The sequence below is a fragment of the Podarcis tiliguerta genome, assembly GCF_965153285.1.
Source record: "Podarcis tiliguerta genome assembly, chromosome: 1".
Classification (NCBI taxonomy): Eukaryota; Metazoa; Chordata; class Lepidosauria; order Squamata; family Lacertidae; genus Podarcis; species Podarcis tiliguerta.
Window position 1 is genome coordinate 62,561,206 of NC_139534.1, and position 23,621 is coordinate 62,584,826.

General features: G+C 44.4%; 1 long non-coding RNA gene across 2 annotated transcripts in view; it reads left to right on the plus strand.

Moving 5' to 3' along the window:
- The window catches only part of LOC310670466, a 34,252-nt gene extending 13,218 nt beyond the window's left edge, over window positions 1–21,034 (plus strand). For both annotated transcript variants that reach the window (XR_014507577.1, XR_014507578.1), the window contains exons 2-3: window positions 19,321–19,455; window positions 20,970–21,034. This is a non-coding gene — a long non-coding RNA (uncharacterized lncRNA). The remainder of the gene's footprint in view (window positions 1–19,320; window positions 19,456–20,969) is intronic.
- Window positions 21,035–23,621: the final 2,587 nt, after the last annotated feature.

Consider the following 23,621-nt stretch of genomic DNA (forward strand, 5'->3'; position numbering starts at 1 on the left):
CTGCAGAAAAGTAAGTAAGAAAGGTTTCATGGGAACATTTGACTTTGAATGTATGCAAACCAAATGCAGACTCTCAAGGATACAAGCCTTTTAGGAATAGTGCTTGTGCATATGACAAAGAGGTTTGCAGCTTGTAAAATTCTACTTTCCTCTCCAACTGTTAAATCTGTCAAGTTTCACACGCGCAAAATTTGAAAGCATTTCTACACAATTGTACAGGTTTATCATGAGTCCCTTTCAGTCCCAGCAGCAACAGCAGCCTGCACCTTTGTTGTCCAAAGTGCTGCCTCCCCCTTTCCTTCCCCAAACCTTCACATTTTCAGTGGCTGACCTGCCAACACACTGAGCCAAGGAATTTGGTTGATGGTGGACCAGTTCTGTCTAAGTGGTTTGCATCTCTGTTGTTGTACGGTGCCATAGTTATTGCTTCCTCCCATCCATTGCTGTCCATCAGCCAAAATGTTACATTCTACTATGATCTTCGGCCATATCCTCACTTTCAGTAACTGCAGCCTTGGCATGACCTAAGAAAATAGAATTGTGAGGTCAATCGAGCTTCACAGTTCAGGAACAGTATGACCCAGAAAGACCTTTGCTAGCAGACAAGAGCACAACTATAATGGTCATTGTGTTCTACCACTAGCTGAATCCTACCACCTTGGCTTCATCTCAAAATAACAATGTGGTGCACATCATCCAGTGGCAGTTGTGAAGTCGCTGCACATCTGCCCCATGTTAAAAAAATCAGCATAGAAATATGCTAAATGTTAAAGGGCTAGAAGTGTTAACGGAGAAACCGCTATTGTGACAGCAGCTCCTGTATGCTGAATCTTTTCATGGCCACACTGTGACTTACAGTGAAATATCTTCTGATTAGTTCTTAGAGCATCAGGAGAGAGAGAGAGAGAGAGAGAGAGAGAGAGAGAGAGAGAGAGATGGGTGGTTGAGGAAGAGGTGGCAGCTAGTAGCATGCCCCTATCATCAATTTCAGTTGTCTGGAGAGTCTAATTCTAGAGACTTTGGGTCTCAGCTGCAAAGTCTCTTGTTCAAAACTGGCACCTGTTGTGAACTTAAGGACAAATGAAAAGCCCTACCAGATCAGGCCACATGCCCATCTAGTCCAGCATCGTGTTCTTAGCGATGTCAGTAAGATGCCTCTGGGAATCCCGCAAGAAGGATTTGAGTTCAATAGCGCTCACCACTTCTTAGCAGGGGAACCATTCAAGAATGGCAAGTGAGACCACTGTCCCCTCCTACCTGTCTTTCAAACCTCATAACTATTTCTCAAAAGTGTTACAAGGCATAAAAAGTAACTGCCACAAGTATTGCTAAAATGTGCTCCCCCTTTTTTTGCGGCAATTCCATACCTGTCTATATAAGTATTACTGTGGATCTGCAGAGTGTTCTTACTACACTAGTCCTCAATGTGAGGGTCACATAGCTTGTAGTCTCAAACTTCTTTAACCACCTGTGCATTTACTGATAATTTTCTGCTGTAAACAGTGGTTAGCATGTTGCTTGCATTTAACCTCCCACCCCACCAATGGATTTTTTCTTTGCACAGTGTCCCTCCTACAGTTGCATTAATGATATCTAGTCACCATTTGTGCCTTGCCTAGAGGAATAATACTCAGATCACCCTATCCCCCCCCCCCCCGTTCTTATCCTGCTGTTCCTTGCCTGTAGGCGCATCTGGTCTAGTGTTCCTTGCTTGCTCCTGAGAAGGCCTGTTTGTGGCGCATGATAATCTGGATGAGTAACGTTAAATTGTAAGAGAAGAGAAAGTGTGGCGTGGGCATGCCTGGGCAGGGCAGCATTGTTTTTATTTCATGTAAGAAAATGTATATAACGCTTGATTATAAGGAAACCTCTGAGTAGTTTACAAGCTAATTGTGGACATCTCTGTCTGGCCTCATAATACTCCGAGAACGTTGTTTAACCTCTTCCCCTCCCAATTTTGCTGGCAAATCAGAAAGCTTGTGCATTCCTTACCTTAGAGTCAGAATGTGTGTGTTTATATGTGTGTGGTGGGGAAGGGGGAGGGTGTATAGTTAGTGGCTGTTGGGAGAGCCACACATATGGAACAAGTTATTTATTATTTGTTAAGGTTCTATTTGTGCTTGCATACAGCATATTAGTTACATTTTGGGCTCTTCTACAATTTATTGCATAAATGTAGTTGAGTAAGACAAGGTTTCCTAAAGGCAATGCCATTTGTCCAACACACTTGTGCAATAGACCTCCTGGAGTCTTTGTCAACTTTTATCCTTTTAACACACTGAATCTGCACAAATACATAAGGCTGTGTGTTTTACAAACTTCTTGCTTCCCTTTGGAAGCCACAAAGAAGAAGAGTAGGGTGTGATGAGCCCAGGATGCCGGGGTGTTGTTCTGGGGGTTTGCCCCCCTGGTATAGGGGATGATTTGGTCAGAGGCCCCTTGATTTGGGGCAGATTATGCACCTGGCACCCTCACTCCCACTGAAATCAGTGGCACTTTAATGTGTCTTGCTGGCTGGATTGCCATTTTAGGTGTGACCTGCATGTTGCACAGCAGGCAACCTTGAGTAAGGAAGCCTTGATAGCAAAGATGCCATCAGGAGGATGTGATTGACCGCAAAGAAATGATGGAAGCTTTAAAGAGTGCTTTACTCTTCCCATGCCAGTCTTTTGTCTCTTGCAGTTTCCCTTCACCTCAGGTGCTCTTACACATTTAGATCTGTGTTTGTGAGGATAATCCAGCAAGCAGGGGAGAAGATGAATTGGAGGTCTGTATAGTTAAAGCTATGGTTTTCCCAGTAGTGATGTATGGAAGTGAGAGCTGGACCATAAAGAAGGCTGATCGCCAAAGAATTGATGCTTTTGAATTATGGTGCTGGAAGAGACTCTTGAGAGTCCCATGGACTGCAAGAAGATCAAATGCATCCATTCTGAAGGAAATCAGCCCTGAGTGCTCACTGGAAGGACAGATCATGAATCTGAGGCTCCAATACTTTGGCCACCTCATGAGAAGAGAAGACTCCCTGGAAAAGACCCTGATGCTGGGAAAGATGGAGGGCACAAGGAGAAGGGGACGACAGAGGACGAGATGGTTGGACAGTGTTCTCGAAGCTACCAGCATGAGTTTGACCAAACTGCGGGAGGCAGTGGAAGACAGGAGTGCCTGGTGTGCTCTGGTCCATGGAGTCATGAAGAGTCGGACACGACTAAATGACTAAACAACAACAACAACAACAACAACACTTGGAGTCACAGTGAAGCACAGGGACTTTGATCTGCAATTCTTAGTCTTGTCACATGAAGCAGCAGGATGCAGTCCCAAAGGTTCCCATTTCTGGACTAGGTAGAATCTTTCTTGATCCTGTCATTATAACAACTTTGGTAACCCAAAATTCCCAGTTACCCAAACTGTCCCTGTGCCCACTATATTTTCGACTGTTGTTGACTGAGCCTTCATTAATCTGATTTGTTGGTTATCTAAATATCTTTGGCATTACACCCCCACCCCTTTCTCTGCCCAGCTCATAAATGAGGTTGCATTGTATCGTCCCTTCTAGCTAATTAGCTGTTGGTATTGGAATTAAACAGCTATCATTAACGAAAAACAGAGGCCAGGCTATTTCCTGGCATAAATTGATTTGGTATGGAGTTGAACAGCTGAGTGAGACACCAAAACAGGAAACATATTTTTATGAATTGTTCTCTCTCTCTCTCTCTCTCTCTCTCTCTCTTGTTTTGCTTCTTGTCAAAGAAGAAAAAAAGAAATTCCCGAGGAGTAAAGAATAAGGACAAAAGCATTTTCAAAGTGTTTGTTAGATTTTGGAAGACTCAAGTTGTTTTTGTTTACTGTGTGAGGTTCATCCCCCTCCCAGTTTCCCGTTCTCTGCCTTTGGGGCATGCATTCCAAACCAGGAGGGAGCCCACAAAAGGAATGGTCTTTCTTGTATCGCTCCCTCCTTGTGACAGCAAAGAAGTGAGTAAGCATGGGAGCCAAGATGGGAGAGGGCAAGGGAGGAGACAGCATCAACCAAAGGGTACAGAGCTACTCATACTTTTGCAGAAAATTAGGGCAGAGGGTCAAAATGACCTGTACCTCACCCCCCCCCCCCAAAAAAAACCAGATGGGCTAAGAAACTTCATGCTACCTGGAAACATTGGAAGCAGAGAGCTGTGCACAGGTGCAAATTCTCAGCTGGGTGAGGCTGGGGAGTGAGGCAGAAGAAGGGGAGTAAGTGATATAACTAGGATCTAAGAGAAGAAGGAATCAGCCTCTAAGGACATGCACTGTCAGACGCACATCCTCCAAGCTCACTTCCTATCTCTGAAAGGGACTTCTAATTAAGCTGTGAGAGTGATGGTCCCCCCCCCCCAACAACTTAATGGATTGCAGGGCAGGAAGATTTAGCCATGCAGGGCATTAATCTTCAGTGACATGATACATATCTTGCAAAGTAAAAGAGTATGGTAGACAGCCTATGAGCAGTTCTCTAAATAAGCTCTTCTCTCCCTTTGATTCACGACCCAGTTTGTTTGCTACAGCCCAGTCTCGGTTAGTGAACAAATAGAAAACAGTATGAAATTTCTGCAGACAGTTAGCATAGAAGGTTGAAACACTGTATTCTGGACACTATCATTTCAGGGATGCAGAAAAGAAGCAGTGCTGATGGCTCTATTCTAGTGCTCTCTCTGTGTATGTATGTGGAATGGTGGGGCATGGAGGTTCAGACAGATTGCCATATGACCAGGAATTGCCAGGTACATGCATATTGGACTGAGTCTAGAAGACCCTGTCAGCAGTAAGATTCATGCATTAAGGTTCAAGGACCTACTCAGGTGGAATTTACACACATATAAAAAATGCTGTGAAAATGTGGTTTTTTAAAAAAAACACTTTGAAAAATACATTGGATTCTGCATAGCTCCCTGCCGCCATCTAGTGTTACATTTGTATATTGCACTTTACAACATGTTTAAAACGTTTTATTTGCAGCGATGTAGCTGAGTCCTCAATTTAATTTGAGACAACATTTTTATTTGGGGAGCATTATGTGTAAAATACTTGTAATACTTCATAATAATATGCAGATAAAGGGACCCGGGTGGCGCTGTGGGTAAAAGCCTCAGCGCCTAGGACTTGCCGATCAAAAGGTCAGCTGTTCAAATCCCCGCGGCGGGGTGTGCTCCCGTCCCTCGGTCCCAGCACCTGCCAACCTAGCAGTTCGAAAGCACCCCCGGGTGCAAGTAGATAAATAGGGACCGCTTACCAGCGGGAAGGTAAACGGCGTTCCGTGTGCTGCGCTGGCTCGCCAGATGCAGCTTGTCACGCTGGCCACGTGACCCGGAAGTGTCTGCGGACAGCGCTGGCTCCCGGCCTCTAGAGTGAGATGAGCGCACAACCCTAGAGTCTGTCAAGACTGGCCCGTACGGGCAGGGGTACCTTTACCTTTACCTTAATAATATGCGGATATATAGGTGTTCCTGAGGATTAACCACATTTTGCTTGTATAGAACTTACTTCTGCCTTCCTATAAGAGGTGGTTCTGCTAACCCAAATTAGAAACTCATGCAAACAGTCCATTTGAATGAGCAATGGAGTAACTCAGGTGAACGGGCGATGACAGCATGTGTTCCCTGTATTGTTGTTGTTGTTTAGTCGTTCAGTCGTGTCCGACTCTTCGTGACCCCATGGACCAGAGCACGCCAGGCACTCCTGTCTTCCACTGCCTCCCGCAGTTTGGTCAGATTCATGTTTGTAGCTTCGAGAACACTGTCTAACCATCTCGTCCTCTGTCGTCCCCTTCTCCTTGTGCCCTCCATCTTTCCCAACATCAGGGTCTTTTCCAGTGAGTCTTCTCTTCTCATGAGGTGGCCAAAGTATTGGAGCCTCAGCTTCACGATCTGTCCCTCCAGTGAGCACTCAGGGCCGATTTCCTTAAGAATGGATGCGTTTGATCTTCTTGCAGTCCATGGGATTCTCAAGAGTCTCCTCCAGCACCATAATTCAAAAGCGTCAATTCTTCGGCGATCAGCCTTCTTTATGGTCCAGCTCTCACTTCCATACATCACTACTGGGAAAACCATAGCTTTTACTATACGGACCTTTGTTGGCAAGGTGATGTCTCTACTTTTTAAAATGCTGTTTAGGTTTGCCATTGCTTTCCTCCCAAGAAGCAGGCGTCTCTTAATTTCGTGGCTGCTGTCACCGTTCCCTGTATTAGAAAAATCAAAAGGTATTTTTTCTAATCATAGAAACAGTTGGTTCACCATGATCTTCCACTTTGGATGTTAATTGACATTGGTTAACCCTTTCCCATGTGGGCTATTTTTTCCTAATCAATACCTCCACCCCTCCCCATTGCTTACCCACTGAAATATATGGACTCAGTTTCCACCACTGCATGGCATGGCAGTTGGATAGAGGAGATTATCATAGCTTGAGGGGAAAGGATTGAGTAGTCCTTTCCCCTGTAGCTCCAATCAGATTTGCAGCTGCCCATGGCCATAGTTAAATAAACAACACAAAGCAAACCAAACAACAACAAACAGCTGAAAGACCGTGCAGTAGGTTAGGACTTACGCCACAGTTAGCATTTGATTGCAAGCTGTGACCCATATGACTGGCTCTTTAATTGGAACCTTTGTCAAGGTTCACATTCCCTCAAGGACCGCATAACAGTGGTGTGTGTAGCAAACATTGGTACAACCACACACACAAACCAACCCCTACCCTCCGTGCAGGCAAGCAAGGTATATATTACAGTTCCAGGACACATCCCAATTAGGTAAAAGCACAAAAGGACGAGGGCCAGTGAGGGTTGTGGCCTGGGAGGGTCTGGCCAGCACAGAGTTTTGAGGGCTGGATAGAGAAGCTGGGTTGTGGGGGGGGGGCACATTTGCCTCCTGGGCCTGAGGTTCTCCACTCCTCCTATACGGAAAAGCCATTTCAAGGGGAGCAAGCAGACACTGTGTACCCCAGCGGGGCACACACAATGTTTGTATGCGTTCAGAAAATGGCTACAGAAAAAACTATGGGTAGGGCAAGGATCCCACACCCCTCGGCCCTGAATACTTCCCTAAGGCACCATCTGCACGATACATTTAAGGCAGGAGTACCACACCACTTTGGACAGTATTGGCTTCTAGGAACAGTACTTTGTTAAGAGTGATGACAGTACTTTGTTAAGAGTGATCACACAGCTACAATTCTCAGAGTGGCTTAACAGTCAATTTTTGTTTCCAGAGAATTCTGGAAATTGTAGCTCTCTGAGAGGAATAGGGAACCATCAGCAGTCTTAGCAAAACTACAATTCACAGAATTCTTTGTTGGAAGCGATGACTATTTAAAGTCGTATGACACCGCTTTAAAGTTATCGTGCAGATGGGGCCTAAATTATGAGCAGCTGTCCTTAACAGAAGCATCTGTTAGGGTTTTGTTAGTGCATTAGAATAATGTGTGGTTCCACCCCCCTCCCATTCATAAGATTGTTTTAATGGAGTTTCCTCTGCAGTGACATCCACACTGCTTACTCGTTTAGATTTTAGAAAGGAGGGCAAGACCTCGGGAAAGCTTTTTAATGAGCAATTCATTGCCAGAGTAGAGTTCAGTTTTTAAAAAAGAAAGTTATTTAAGGACAACTGATCTTCATAGTGTTGATCTGATTGCTTCTACTATTCACTGCTTTAGATTTTCATAAGAAATATAAAAATACATAAACATATATACCAAAACAATTTTGTTAAAAACCCACACCATATTTAATTCAGGAAAGTGTGAATGATGGAAGTAAAAAACTAAAAACAAAAGTAGGAAAGGGTGGAAGTATATTGCAAATCTTTCAGAATCCCCCCAGATAGGCATACAGCTACCCTATTTTGCTGTTATTCCAGTGAATACTGACAGTCACTGTAAAGTAACCATCTGTTTTTTCTGATGTGTCTCTGAGTTCCTTGAGGTTCAGAAAATTTATTTGAGATCACGGCCGTAGCTAGGGGGTGGAGAGGTGGGCCCCCACTAGGGGTGCAGGGGGGGTGGGAGGAGCAAAATCGGCTAAAAATATGTCCATAAATATGTCTGTAAATAAAAATATTGATTATTGCCTCATAAGAAAAGGTTTTTAAATTGAGGGTGAATTGAATGGGGGGGGGGCGGTTGGAAGAGAGGCAGAAGAAAGAGCTAACTTGTCCGTGGCTAAGAGGCGCAATCTGGACGGTTCTGTCAGGAGCACAATATCATCTAGTTATGGCTCTGTTTGAGATGTCCATTAAGTCCTTTTCAGGCTTTCTTCCATCACACAGTTATAACTATATAATGATAATCATGGGGGGGGGGGGAGTGGGACTGTGCTCCCTGGCCCCACCCTCAGCATTGCATCCTTGCTACCTCTCATGGTTCACATGTTTGGTGAGGGGGGGGTGTATTGGGTGTGTGATTAGGTTTCTAAATCATACAGGGAGTCTCTGCGTGTATGCTGTGTGTGGCCCTGCTCTCTCCCTCATGCAGCTGTAATTGTGTGAATACCCAAATAGGGCTTCAGTGGTCCAGGGAACTGGAAAGTAGGACATGAGCTATGCACTATTGGAAGGAAGGAAGTGGGCAGGCCAGGGATATATCGAAGATGAGAGACTGTGGGCCAAAGAGTTATGAAACACAGTCTCTAGACCCTGACAGGAGAATCCTGCCATTTGTATGTTTGATAGTTAGTTCAGCATTGCGACCTGGTTAACCTGAAGGCGGCAACAATGCCAAATAGTTGTGTTTGCGTTTGAACTAGCCCATCAATTCTTTGGCTTCAGGATTCTAGTATTTTAATCATCTCTTTGACAGTTGCATAAGGGAAGGAGAGGATAGGGAAAGTATATATTATAGCCTATGAACAAATGTGCCAAAATACAAGAGGGCGGCCTTGTCAGAGAATAATTTACAGCAGCTGACGTTTGAAATATATTGAAGCAGAAGTTAAAATTCAAGCTGGGAACTCAGCCCAGATTTGGTCATGAAGGGAATGCCTCAAAAAGTGTCCGGGAAATGAAGGGAGGCCCAGCAGAGTGAAATCAAAGTTAACAGACCTTCTTCCTCTAGCCCAGAGCACTGACCAAAGTAGAAGTAAACAGCGCTGAGAAGATTAGAAAAGCCAGGGAAATAAATGGGGCACAGGATTGGACAACAAGGCCTTAACAAGACCACTGGGCATCAGCTGGCAAAGGCAAGGGTGGTATAATAGTGTTGGGAGTCTGGCTGTTGGAGTACTGTGAACGAGTCTGCCACTATAGTTTCTCCTGAAGTGTCACCTAATGAAAGTCAGGGATTTGGCAAAAGAAAGTTAATGTTTCTTTAATGGCTGTGGATGTTTCCTGAATGGGCAATCCACCTGCAGGGGGTCTAAGTCTGAGACTTGCACTTATGCAGATGTTTTTCAGTGGAGAGGGAGAGACATGAATTAGCTGAAACTGGAGTTGCAGCCATGGTACAAGTTGCTCTCTGGGGACCTGCTGCCTGCTGTAGAAGTGCCTGTTTGTCTCCACTTATGCTCTGCCATATATTTGTAAATAAAACAGACATTACAAAGGCACCTTAAGTCCGTGCTCTTTTATCCCCCTCCCTCCAACATCCTGTAGTGCTGCTTCTGGAACTTCTCAGTCCTTGAGAACAACACAGTGCTGGTGTTGGCAGTGGCATATTTTGTGTCCTTGAAGAGAAACTGTGGGCTTATAAGTTAGCCATCCTAAGATGGAGCAAATGACAGCTCCAGCTTAAAAGGCAGAAGCTCACCCAAAGTCAGTAAAAAGCCTTCCTACCCAGGCCATGCATATTTCTAATTTTCTTAATTCTTCACTTTTTTGGCCCCTTGTTGGAGAGCAATTGTCCCCATATTGTATACTTGTGTCAGCCTTGAATATTTGCATATAGCTTACTGATCCCCTGGGTATGCTGGAACCTCCCTTTTGTTGGTGGATGGCCCCATTTGACCAGAATGGGTTCATCTGAATATGGAATTAGAGGGAATGATTACTCATAGAAGGGAGTCCAGTCTTTTCCCACCACCAGCCACCTCATTTTATGAGCAACGGTTGAGGGAGTTGGGCATGTTTGGCCTGGATAAGAGGAGCCTGAGAGGAGATATGATAGCCATCTTCAAATAGCTCAAGGGCTATCTCACAAAAGATGAAGCAAACTTGTTTTCTCCTGCTCTGGAGGGTAGGACCTAAATCAGTGGCTTCATGTTACAAGAAAGGAGATTCCAATTCAACATCAGGAAGAACTTTCTGACGGTAAGAAATGAACTCCTTGGACGGTGATGGACCCTCCTTCATTGGAAGTTTTAAAGCAGAGGTTGGATGGTCATCTGTCATGGATGTTTTAGTTGTGATTCCTACATTGCAAGGGTTTGGACTAGATGACCCTTGGGTCCCTTCCAACTCTACAATTCTATGATCACTCAACAAACACTTTAAAGGGCAAAGACAGGATGATATATATGTGACTAGTCACAACTGATGCAATACACATGCATCAATGTGTTAGCTAAATAGAAGTTGATACGAACTATTGGGGTAAATAAACATTTTCTTTGGGCAGCACATTCCACTGAAATTAATGGGATCCAGAGTTGCAACTAACTAAACTTATTTTGCCTGTTGCAAGTTGAATTGTGTTATATGGGGAAGGATTGTAGCCCAAATGCTTTGCATGCAGAAATGTCCCAGGGACCGGGGAACAGTTCTGCAGGCAACATTGAGCTAGATAGGCTTATGGAGTGTTTCCCAACCTTGGGTCTCCAGCTGTTTTTGAACTACAGTTCCTATCATCCCTGGCCACTGGTCCTGCTAGCTAGGGATGATGGGATTTGTAGTCCAAAACAGCTGGAGATCCAAGGTTGGGAAACACTAGGCTAATGGACTGACTCTGCATGAAACAGCTGCCTAGGTTCTAATATATGAGATCACCTTTATATATTGATGGGATGGATGAAATGCTGAATAAGCTCAAAAATTGGAAAAGAACTCCTGTTAAAATCAAGCTCTTGTCTCGACTCTTCATTCTTTCTACCCCAAGATATATTACCATGAAAATAACACAGCAAGATTCATTTCTGGGATGCAGAGGCAAGGTGGACAAATTCCAGCTAACACCCATTACCTGTGATTGACACTGGCCCATTACAGTGGACAACACAGTCAACTCCCAGAGTTTCCTACCCCATAGATCTTAAACAAACGCTCTGCTTTGGTAAATCTTCATTACAATTATGGAAACAACCCACAACCCAGAAGCACTAATGAGAAGCTCTCAAGATGGAATTTGAGCAATGTATCTTTGTATATCCTGACATTTGATATTGTAACCCTGAAATGTGAAGCAGTGTACGGGTAACCCCAATGTGGGCTGAAGAGTGAGTCATTTCACAAGGGGAGACAACATTGTTTATAAATCATTGTTTCTTTGAAGTAGAAAAAAATGAAGAACGAATCCCCTAGACAGAATTATGATTAACCATCTAATTGTTCTGCTGGTATGCTTGCTTTAGGGCTTTCCTTTGCTCCATGCACATAAAGAATTTGTTTCTCAACTTGCCATCCTTGCACCCAGATGATAGTCATTAAGAAAGGGGCCAACTGAGCAGTTGTATATTTGTAATCCCAACACTCTCAGTCCTGTTTTCTTCATCTTATTCAGCTGAATCTAATACTGGAGCAATGAGCTCCAGAAGTTGTTCTGATATATGTTCTTCAACTGTTCCACCTTACCAGCCCTGGCTGTGGATAAGAAAACACTATATGCTTTGGAGGAAGATCCTGTGGAGCTAGTGGTTCAGTTGTTGTTATCTTGGACCATGGACAAGAGGCGTGCTGGTTTGCCCCCATGATGGAAGGGGCCAGTGTTGCATGCAGGCCTCACGTCACACACACATGCCACAAGATGTGCTGGTGTGTCACGTGCACACTGTGCGGCTTGAGCATGTGACATGTGCATGTTGTGTGACATGCGCTAGTGACGTGAGTACGTCACATGGCATATGCACATGGCATATGCATGTCGCTGCAGGATATTCAGGGGGCCCAACCCCCTCCTTGATTTTTTGGGGGGGCCAAGGCCCCTCGTCCACCCCCCCCCGGTGCCCCTGATGGACAACATGATTTAAGGGGATGTAGTTGTGGTGACAGCGCGGGTGGCGCTGTGGTCTAAACCACAGAGCCTAGGGCTTGCCAATCAGAAGGTCGGCGGTTTGAATCCCCATGACAGGGTGACCTCCCGTTGCTTCCAGATCTGGCCTCTGTGCCTTAGTTTGCCTAGCCATGCTGTAGCCCATTGTTTTGAAATATGCCCACACATCCATATTACAGTCCCTCAGAACTGAAGAGCAGGGCATTATATAATTAAATCATAAATTTAAAAATACATATTGACTAAAGAGCATAGTGCAGCTGCAACAGTTTTTCCTTTCCTACTGTCCTTTGACTACCCTTTACTATTTTTGGCATTTGTGGGGACATTTAGGACACAGTGAATGTGATAAGCCTGTGGAGTTCATGGAGTGAAGCCATGGCTGGCCAGAGATGGGATCCATGTGTGCCCGACCTCACCAATGTGGTGACAAGGGAGTGACTCCAACACCACCACACATGTTTTGCTTAAAGATCAAAAGAGACAGTGCGTACACTGAAGAAAATGACCAGAATCTCAGGAGCAGAGTAAAAGAATCCAAAAAGCTTGGAGTAAAAGGAGAAACTATGGGCTAGGTAAAATCCAGCAAGAAATCATTTTATGAAGGCGTCCTGAATTACTTATTACATAACATTAATTCTGCAGGGGAGCTAATAACACAAGTTTTTCTTTTTTTATTATTCCAATAAGGATAATAATCTGCATTGCCTTCTTTCCTCAGTTCAGTTTAGTAGTAAGCAAACCCTTCTCAGCTTAATTAGGAATTGGCTCAACAATTGCAAGTTTTCTTTAGGAACTTTTTTTGGGGGGGAGGGGGGAATTGTCTGTTTCCCCATTCTCCCTTAGTTTGTAATGATGGTACATGCATGTTAATGGTACCCTGTGTGCTGGGAAATAGAGTTCCCAGCATCATCAACCATGGTCATTTGGAAATTCACCCTTGATTTCCAAAGTGAAGATGCTAAGGAACAATATAAAGGACAAAGCAACCACATAAAACTTTTGCCTGAAACTATAGAACAGAGAATTGGTCCAAATAGAGAAGACTATAGAACAGAGAATTGGTCTAAATAGAGAAGATCCTCTCTCTCTCTCTCTCTCTCTCTCTCTCTCTCTCTCTCACACACACACACACACACACACAGCGCCATTGAGGCATATTTCCAGTTTTCACATGGGGAAGCATAAAGGCGCTAGACCACGGGTGTCTAACTCAAATTCATTGGGGGCCGCATCAGCAGTTTGGTCACCCTCAAAGGGCCGGTTGTATCTGTAGGACTTACAGCACAGGAGAGAAGGGTTCAGGCAGCCGTTGGATCTGTCACATCACAGGATGGCATGCGCTCAATATAAAAACAAGTGGAGGTTTCCTGAATGCATGTAAAGTGGAGGTTTCCTGTGTAGAACGGCCGGCGCCGCTAGAGGGCAGATGTTCTCTGGCTTGTAGGCTGCCGCGCATGCGCTGAAGAGGCGGCTTTCTTGTGTCAAAAAAAAAAAAAAAAGCGAGAATAAAAGGTGAAGGCTGGCGGCTGGCGGCGGCTACATGGGCCACATGATGAGGTCTGGTGGGCCGGATTCGGCCCGTGGGCCTTGTGTTTGACACCCGTGCACTAGACCTACCCCCATGAAATACTAAAAAGTACATTGGAGCCCATTTGTGCCACATGTAAATGCTGTTAATACACAACAGATGCAGTCCTTCAATTAAGACTACTTTAGACAGCAGATTTTAATATATCATTAGCGGGTAGTGTTGCCCATTATTTTTATTATTCTATTTTCACCACTGTGGGAGCAACACTGGGATATTTTGCCTCAGTCACCAAAGTGACAAGGGCTGTCTTTGACATGTGAAAGACTAGACAGAGCATGGAACAGAGACTGAATGCAGACTGTAGCCAATGTAGAATTTATACATCCATTATAGACCAACTTAAGCCTCGCACATGAAAATCCCTTTCATGTAGGACGCAAGGATCACAGTATCTTGGACTGTCAATTGATTTATAGGTACAGGGGCAAAGGTGAATAAGCTGAGCAACATTTCATTCCCTTTCACAAATGCTTGCCCATTTCCCTCAAATGGCTAAATTTATTCTGAGGTCACAGTTATGGCTCGGCTCATCTGCAAAAGCAATGACAACAGACCTATACAATGCGTTCCAAATGGAATGTTAAGCCAGCCACACTGAAGCACTAACATCCTTCAGAATGGAATTTTGATCTCCTCAGATCTCCTCCAGACCCCAGTGAAGCAAATGTGATCCATGTTATTGATTTCTGTGGGTTGTGGAGCAGACCCAGAAAGTTATAGAGAGTTCAGAATGAAGCAAGACAAGCCTGCGCCAGTTCCTACTGTAACTGAATTATGCATTTCAAATGATATGAATGAAACCTCATTTTGGCTAATTTGTTTCACAAACATCTGCTTGCATTTACACATTTTTATGACATGATATCAGGCCGATTATGCGTCTGCTGTATCTCTCCAGCATATGGTACGTGCTACAACAAATCGATCACAGTTATGTGATCAGAGTGTGCGGTAAACATCTTCACAGTACATATAATACTAGCATGGCTTTCCAGAACTCACTTTGCAGTTTAATCTCTAAAATATTCTTGGAAAGATTAACCAGTGGTTTTCTGAAATGCTTGTCGCTTAAAGATCTTTGCCCTGTCTGGAAGTTACAACCGAAAAAGTTGGCCTCCTCTGAAAAATAGAAACACACCTTTCTCACAATCTTTCAGGAAAGGTCTGAGGCCCAGTCACAGCACGCATAGCAGCAATGTCATTTTTGTAAATAAATAGTTGTAGTAATCTTAGAGGGTGCGGGGCCTCTTTCTTTTCCTTGTCTGAGGCACTGGATTTCTTCAGTTTGACACTATGCAGCAGTATTATCTGAGAAGTTTTCATTTGAGCAGAAAGACAAGACGCCATGTTCTTAGAAAGAATCTAGAAACAGTAACCTTTTATTCAGATGTTGCTTTGTTATTGGGCACATGGTGGCTGCCCGGTAAATAAAATAAATCTGCACAGTGTTTGTCCTGAATTCCTGCCTATCTCCCTTCAATCATACCTTGTTTTATGTGATCTAACACTGCAGTCATTCTAAGTCAGATTGCAATAGGACAATGGAGATGGTGCTATCTTATAAATATTGCAGCAGCACCATGCGTATTGATCCCCATCCAACATGGCACTGCTCAGTTAGACACAGATGCCACCATTACAGATGTGGAAGTAGCATTGCCACCTTATCTGTCCCAGTCCAATCTAGTGTCTTCTCTTCTCTTATGGAGAGGCACAGAAAAAAGGTAGAGTCCAAGCTGGATTTCCATGCCAACCAAGGAAGAGTAAAGGGAATCCAAAACTTGCAAAGCTCCCGAAAAAATTAAATCTGCTCCAAATGAACTTAACTTGCATTGGCTATTGCTGATCTGAGCTTCTCAGAGAAAGGTATAAAAAAACAGTTTTTGTTGTTGTTTAATGGGAGGTTAATCTCTTCATCTCCCCAATAAGAGTAATAATTTCTGGGTGTAAGATTTCAGAGTTCTAAAGCTGGTGACATATTGGATGCAAGTTAACAGTGTGGATAATACACCAAAATGGAAAGTCACCTGCTGACCCCAAGCCTTTACAAAAGAAGCTTTGATATTGTGGAATGCACACCAACATTCTGATTGCTGAAAAAGGAAGGATCGTTCATGCACTACTGGCAGAAGAAGTTCTAGGGTAGGGTATTCCAACAGTACCACCATATCACCCCTGCCCTTACCGTCTGTTCTCCCAAACTATATAATAGCAGGATCATAGGTTCTGGTCTTGAGCCGGAAGCACAGGATATAACCAAATTGAATGAATTCAGTCTCCAAAGAAAACCACCTTGTGCACTTCAAGCAGAATGGAAATTCACTCAACACACCTCTTCATTTTGTATATGGCTTAGAGAACCCTGGCAGGGGCAAAGCCAAGCCCATGGCATCATCCAACTGAGCTTTGGTGATGCATGTCAGATTCAGGTGGCATCCCATAGTGGAACTACAGCAAATCCGATTTATCATGAAAGACACTCAAATGGGGGATTCTGCACTAAGTGGTTCCACATACACTGGAGGCAATGAGCAGTAGCACCTCCTGCAGTGCCTTGGGCACATCTCTCCTATTGGTTGTGTCTCTCATGCCGAAGTGTCTCATGTTCCTCTCCCGAATGCCCCCGTGGTAAAAAACCCCACACAAAAACAAAACTAAGGTAAAGAATTATAGCAAAAGGGGGAGCACCATAATGTCAACCACTGGCTGGATTCTTCCTTGCTTAAGGAAATAGACACTGTAGAAGAGGAACTGGGAAGACATCTTGTCTGAAAAAATGGCACTATGTCTCCCCTTTTGATTAGATTATAGCAACAAAATGTCTGAGTCGATACAAAGTGATCACCTGCAGGCAAACCAAAACCATGCATTTTTCAGCTAAAGAGCTGGTGGCTGTGGGGAGAAGAGGACCCATTTATTTTCATTCTTTTGGCTAACCCAAGTTTCTTCTATTTCTCATTAAGCTTTTAAAAATAGAGCTAGTTTTCCTGAGGGAGAAACTGTGCCTTTTCTCATCACCCTTAGCTTTCTTTAAATAGCCACGTGCTGTTGGACAAGTGATGGGTAGCATTTTTGCTGTTGGTGGTAGATGGAAAAGGTTCAAGTATTAAATGCTGTCCAGGGAGTATTGGAGGGTGAAGTATGCATGTGCTTAAGGTAAAAGGTAAAGGACCCCTGGACAGTTAAGTCCAGTCAAAGGTGACTATAGGGTTGCGGCGCTCATCTCGTTTTCAGGCTGAGGGAGCTGGCATTTGTCCACAGACAGGTTTCTGGGTCATGTGGCCAGCATGACTAAACCGCTTCTGGCGCAACGGAACACTGTGACAGAAACCAGAGTGCACAGAAACACTGTTTACCTTCCTGCCACAGCAGTACAGTGGTACCTTGGGTTACAGATGCTTCAGGTTACAGACTCCGCTAACCCAGAAATAGTACCTCGGGTTAAGAACTTTGCTTCAGGATGAGAACAGAAATTGTGTGGCGGCGGTGCAGTGGCAGCGGGAGGCCCCATTAGCTAAAGTGGTAGCTCAGGTTAAGAACAGTTTCAGGTTAAGAACAGACCTCCAGAACGAATTAAGTTCTTAACCAGATGTACCACTCTATCTATTTATCTACTTGCACTGGCATGCTTTTGAACTGCTAGTTTGGCAGGAGCTGGGACAGAGCAACGAGAGCTCACTCCATTGCAGGGATTTGAACCACTGACCTTCCAATTGGCAAAGCCCAAGAGGCTCAGTGGTTTAGACCACAGCGCCACCCATGTCCCTCTGCACCCTAAGCACCCATGTATGTGCTTAGGGCTTGATCCTTAGTTGGTCGCAAGGGTGGAAGACTTTGTCTTACCTTCAGTGAATTTGGACCAAGCTGTGGGTAGTGAACACAATCTAAGAATGCAGGGCTGGTGCCAGACTTCAGTTGGCTCTCAGCAGGGTGCCTAAACACACAGTTTCAGTGCACATATTCCCAAAACATCTGTGGTATATTTTCTTCTCCTATTCAGAGGTGGCACATCTGCCTGCCCACCACTAGAATAGCTGTGCGCTATGCAGAGCCCTGGAGGAGAGGGCAAGGGGTGGCAGCAAAGCTGGTGTGGGTCAAAATGTGGGTGCTTCTGTTGCCCAACCCAACAGATCTGTATTAATGTAACGGGCAGCAAAGACAGGGAAATAGGCAGTAGGTGGAGAGCCGTCTAGAGGTATTAATCAGTGCTCTGTCCTCCAAAAAGAGAATATAGACATATGAGGGCAGTTGAACATGCATTTTTTTCATTCCTGAAACTGGATGCAACCAGCCCAAGATAAGAGAGCAAGATATGCTATTCCCGCCCATTTAAATTGGCCCTGCCATGGAAGAAAAGCCTTAATTTACAACCTTAGCTTAAGAGATCAAAGCTGCAGATCTTTCATCTTCTCTTGCCCTGGGAATCACTTGTAGCAGATTCATGAGTGAAGCAGATTCACCTTTATTTATGTGCAAAGCCCAGTGGCCAGTTGGCTTCCAGGCGGAAAAGTGTGCATGCAATATATCCCAAATTCAGAATTTTCCCTCTGCTGCAATGTCTTTGAAAGTCAAGCTCATGATATGTTGGTCCAATGAGTTCAAAGGTCAAGGCTACCTAAGCCTAAAGAGAGGTCTTGGAGGCCCAGTTCACAGTGGTCATATCGAAATGAGATTAAAGTCTCAGCCTTTTGAAAATTCCATGCTGATGGTATGCATTAAAAAACAAAACAAAACTGTGTGGCCAGGATAATCTGTGGAAAAGCCCTGAGTATGAATCAGTGAATACTGCTGCAAGTTCTGTGGTATTCTACAACAAGAAATAATAAGTAAAATGGCAGGACAAGTGCAAGAGATCAACTTTTCAGAAATAAAGTATGGTAATATTCTGCAGCAGAGGGCAACCCTTTAAAACCGTGGATCACCAAGGGACCCCCAAACTAGATAGCATGGGGCTGAATGCCACCTCCTGGAATGAGTCCTCAGGGTAAAAATGGAGCCACCCAAAACAGTGCTTGCAATCTCCAACCCACAGAGTTTTAAGTTGGGAGACAAAACTTTGCCAATGGTATCAAATACTGCCAAGAGATCTAACAGAACCAACGGGGTTGTATTCTTCCTGTCTCTCCCACTGTATGTAATTCATTTTGGCAACCAATGACATTCCAGGTTCAAATCTGGGGCAGAATCCAGGTTGAAGTCAATCCAATCAGTTTCATCTACTAGGTCTTTGGGTTGACCAGTAACCACTTGCTCCCAACAAGTTACCCAACAAAAGGACACCTGTCACTTGCCATCAGTAGTTATAATCCTCTGGGTTCAATAAGGATTTCTTCAGGAGTGGTCTGCACAGTGCTTGGTGAGGGGCAGCATGGGAGCAATATAAAGCAACCACCACTTTCTACTTACCATATGTGAAACTTAAGACAATCATTGTAAAGGGTGGGAAGGAGGGCTGAGGTACCTAATGAATTAAAGGTGTATATTGCTTGGTATTATCCCTTCACCTTTTTTGGGTGAAGTTTGCATACTTTTTTTTAAAAAAAGTATTTTGCCTTTTTTTCTAGTGAGGATGGATAATCTAAAAACATGGCAGCTCTCCCTCCTCCTGTTCCCATTGCTATGATGACTCAGACTACATTACTGAGATCAGGGTCACCATGACCTGGTAGGCTTCTGATGAGCAAGACCCATCTTGGAAGGTGAGCAAAGTTCCAATAAGCTAGAGGCCCCATCTCTCCCATCTGCATTGTTGGGAATGGAGGAGGAGTTAAGATTTCTTGAAGAACCATTTAAAACTTACTGGGCCAGCAGGGCAATGGTAAATATTTAGTTTGTATCCACAAATAAAGTCTATAAAACACCACCATAACAGAATATTTGTTGATTTTAGGTCGCTGCATTGTGTTTTTCAGGTCAATAGTCCAATTTATCACTGTCTTCTATATTTCATATACCAACAATGCAGTCCTACATATGTCTACTCTGAAATAGGTTCCATTGAGTTCAGTGGAGCTGACTTCCGGGTAACCAAGCACAGGATTCCAGACGGAGAATCCCTATGAGAAATTAAATGTTATCATCCTTGTTCCACTTATGATAATGGGACAGGGTTTCAATAGAACCCATTTTGAATTAATCAAGAGCTCTTTTGAAAATGTAACCCTGCCAGATAACAACAAGTCATATAATTTGCTGATGATGCATTGCAGTTAAGTACTACATTCAGATTCACAAAAAAAAAATACCTGCAGTTAAGTAGGAAAATTAATACAGACACCCCAAGTTTAATCACTCTCATAAGAATGTAAGAGCAGCCTGCTGAATCAGGCCAATGGCGCATGTAGCCCATCATGCTGTTATTAGAGGGGCCAACCAGAAGTGTGTGGGAAATCTGCAAGTGGGGCCTGAGCACAAGAGCACTCTCCCCTTCTATGGTTTCCAGCAACTGGTATTCAGAAGCATTCTGCCTCTGACCATGGAGGCAGAGCATAGCCATCGTGATTGGCAGCCTTGTCCTCCATGAATTTGTCTAGTCTTTTAAAGCCATCCAAGTTGGTGGCCATCGCTGCCTCCTGTGGGAGTGTGTGCGTGAAGTACTTCCTTTTATCTCTCCTGAATCTTCCAACATTCAACTTCAGTAGGTGCCCATGAGTTCTAGCGTTATGCAAGCGGAAGGAAAACTTTTCTCAATCCACTTTCCCGATGGCGTGCATAGTTTTATAAACTTCTACCATGTCCCCTCTTACTCGCCTGAACAGCAGGTTGAGCAGGCACACAGGCCACCTAGTCACAGTTTTCTCCAGAGTGGTGAAATATATTTCATTTCTATTTCATTTATAGTAATTACGTCTAAATTTATAGTATTCATTTATAGTAATTACTTCTAAATTTGCATCTACTACATATAATTTATCATATGTCAATGCTGTGCACATTTGTGCCTTCTTTTTGATGAGGAATTTCTTCATTTGGAGCAATGCCTAAGTGGTCACCCTAATTGGTGACTCTCCTGCATGGCTAATTTGGGAACATCATCTGCGACAGGCCTCTTGGGCTACTTGGGCTACCTTGGAAGGGTCTGTCAGTGTTGCTAGGCCGACACTTGTTTCAGTAGCTGTCATTGTGCTTCTGACTTAGCTGCTGGTAAGATCACAACTAAGCTAACCCTGGGGTGGCAGTAGCAGGCGTGACCATCCTGTTAATCTCCTTTCAGTCTGCAATAGCCTTTCAGCATGACCAGGGACAACACCTATGCCCAGCTGTGCCTCATGCAGATGCTGTAGGTAAGCATCGTGTTAAAATGTCTTAACACAGCAGTTACATCCAAGTCGTTAAGTGCAAACTAGTTCTAAAACAAAACGGCAAAGCTTGAAGCCAACACAATGCTATTTTCTGCTTTGTTTTCTCGGATGCCAAAGCCACGACTTTGTGTCTGCCTTTTTCAAGGCCCGGTGCCTTCCTCTCATTTTTTCCAATGAGAGGTAAACAGCTGGGGGCTCTGCCAATTCAATTAAGAATGCTCACACACACATTATATAATGAGGCAGGAATTTAGCCCCCTGAAGCCTAGTCCTGCAATCTAATCTGCTATTTAGTGGCCCCCAAAGATTCCTGAAACCTTTGTGGAGGGCTCCCCGCCTCCCTTTGCACACGCTGGTCTCTCCACACTTTCCCCTCTGTTTTTCTTTCCTCTTTGGCTTCCCTTCTCTGTATTGTTTTAAGTTGGTGGCTGGGCTGCCTGCCAGATTAAATTTCATCTGCTTCTCCTCCTCCTTCCCCCCACCCCCAAATCTTCCCCAGAAGTGATACTGTTTACTTTCTCTGCTCCTTTTCTGAATGTCTTTGTACACATTGCAAGGGATATAATCACCAGCTGTGGAGAGCTTTGTGAAATGTTAACTTACTCCTCAATACCCTAGGGCTAGTGAGTGTTTTTACACACACACACACACACACACACACACAGAGAGAGAGAGAGAGACGTGTGTGTGTGTGTGTGTGTGTGTGTGTTTCAAATACAAAATAAAACAACTGCTTCTAAAAGACATCAACATATTTGTTACATTCCAATGCGGGGGGGGGGGGGGAACCCCCTTCCTTTCTCCTTCAGGTGGAATTCGTGTGTGTTCTATTTACTCCTTCAGTATATTCCGTGTGGAAGTGTGAGCTTATAAGGAGCCCATTGTTTCCCTCCACAAAACTTTGAGGAACAATGGGAGGCAGAAGAAAGATTAAAGTAGAAAAGTGTCTCTTCCCGTCCTTTTCCTCTTTGGTGGGTGAAAGAGAGGTCAAGCTGTGCCCATTGACCTTTGCCCTCTGGCCCCTGTGAACCAAAGGCAAGCCTTTTGAAGTAGTAAAGTGCCCACGAAGAAAAGAAAACCAAACAAACTGCCCAGCATTTTCCTTTCCACCGACCAAACTGAGTTGGCAGATGCTTGAAAGACGATGACACGCGGTGTGGTGGGGGGCAGAAGGGAGGCTTCTTGCACTGACCTCCCACCTACCCCAGCTTGCCGTTAATTGGCACCGTAAAAAGCAAAAAAACCCACCCACACACTGGGAGAGGGGGTGAGGCAGGCCTTTCCTCCTCTTTCCCAGTCCCTACCTCCCGCCACCTAGCACATCACCGACAGGGGCAGTTCTTTGAACTCTCTGTGCTCTGCTAAAACAGGCACAAATGGGAATGGTATATGGAGGGTTAAGAGGAAAAGCTTTGTATGGGAAGAGATCAGCTAGATCACCAAAAGCTTTTCCTGTTGTCAAACAGATAGGACTTGTCAGTTGTGTTTACCTGAATTGATGCCGTCACATGCATGACCCCTGCTGGTAATATGCTGGAAGGTACCTTTGTACACTTTAGAGATTCTTCCTGCCTCTTCCTCCCTTCATTTGACCCTTAAATTACAACAAGGGAAATGGTTTGTTTTCCAAAGCTAGGGAAAAGTGGAATTTGAAGGCAAAACCCATCGCAATGGTTTGTCTCTTCCCTGGAGCCCAAACCCAGGGCGAATCCAGTTGTCAGTTTTAGGATGTGGTTGCAACTTAGGGTAATTTAATCAGGACCAATCTTACAGATGTTTCTGTTGTGCTCTGCGGGTTTCCCAAACATCTCACTGTGCATCTGAATGAAGAGGGAGGGCAAATGGGACAAGGACGATGAGAAGCAGTTTGCTCAAGCCAGCTTGTAGGATATCAGGACAGGTAAACAGGAACTAAATTATCAGCAAAGGTAGTTTTATCATAATAGCACATGTAATCATTTACTTGGCTGTGTCGTGCTATCTTTGGGAAAGCCTGCTGCTAACACCTGCAGCTTCAGAGACCTTAAGGAGAGGATTTTCCTTTCTCCGATTCCATTGCTTTCAAAGGGTGCAACCATGACTCCTTTCTCTGTTGAAGGGACAACGACAAGTACCAGGATACAATTCAGAGGATAGTGCTCTGACTTTGTGGTGGTTCCAAAATGCTCATCCAAAATTCTCTCTAGATTTTTGGGCTGGGTTGTTTTACCAGTGCACAGGAGCACAGGTGTCCTGTAGTAAAATGCTTCACAAAAGCATACAAGCTCTGTTCAGGTGTTCCTCTCCCCTACCCTGCAATTAACATCACATGATTTATGCTCCTGAATACCAGTTACTGGAAGCTGCAGGGGACGAGAGGGCTCTTGTGCTTGCATCCTGCTTGTGGTTTCCCACAGGCATCTGGCTGGCCATTGGGACAACAGGATGCTGGACTAGACGGGCCATTGGCCTGATCCTGCAGGCTCTTCTTATGCTCACTCTCAAAATTGTAGCCCTGTGTGTGGAGGACCTTTAACAAACTATAGTTCCAAAGATTTGGGGTGGGGTGGGGAGGCAAGGTGGCA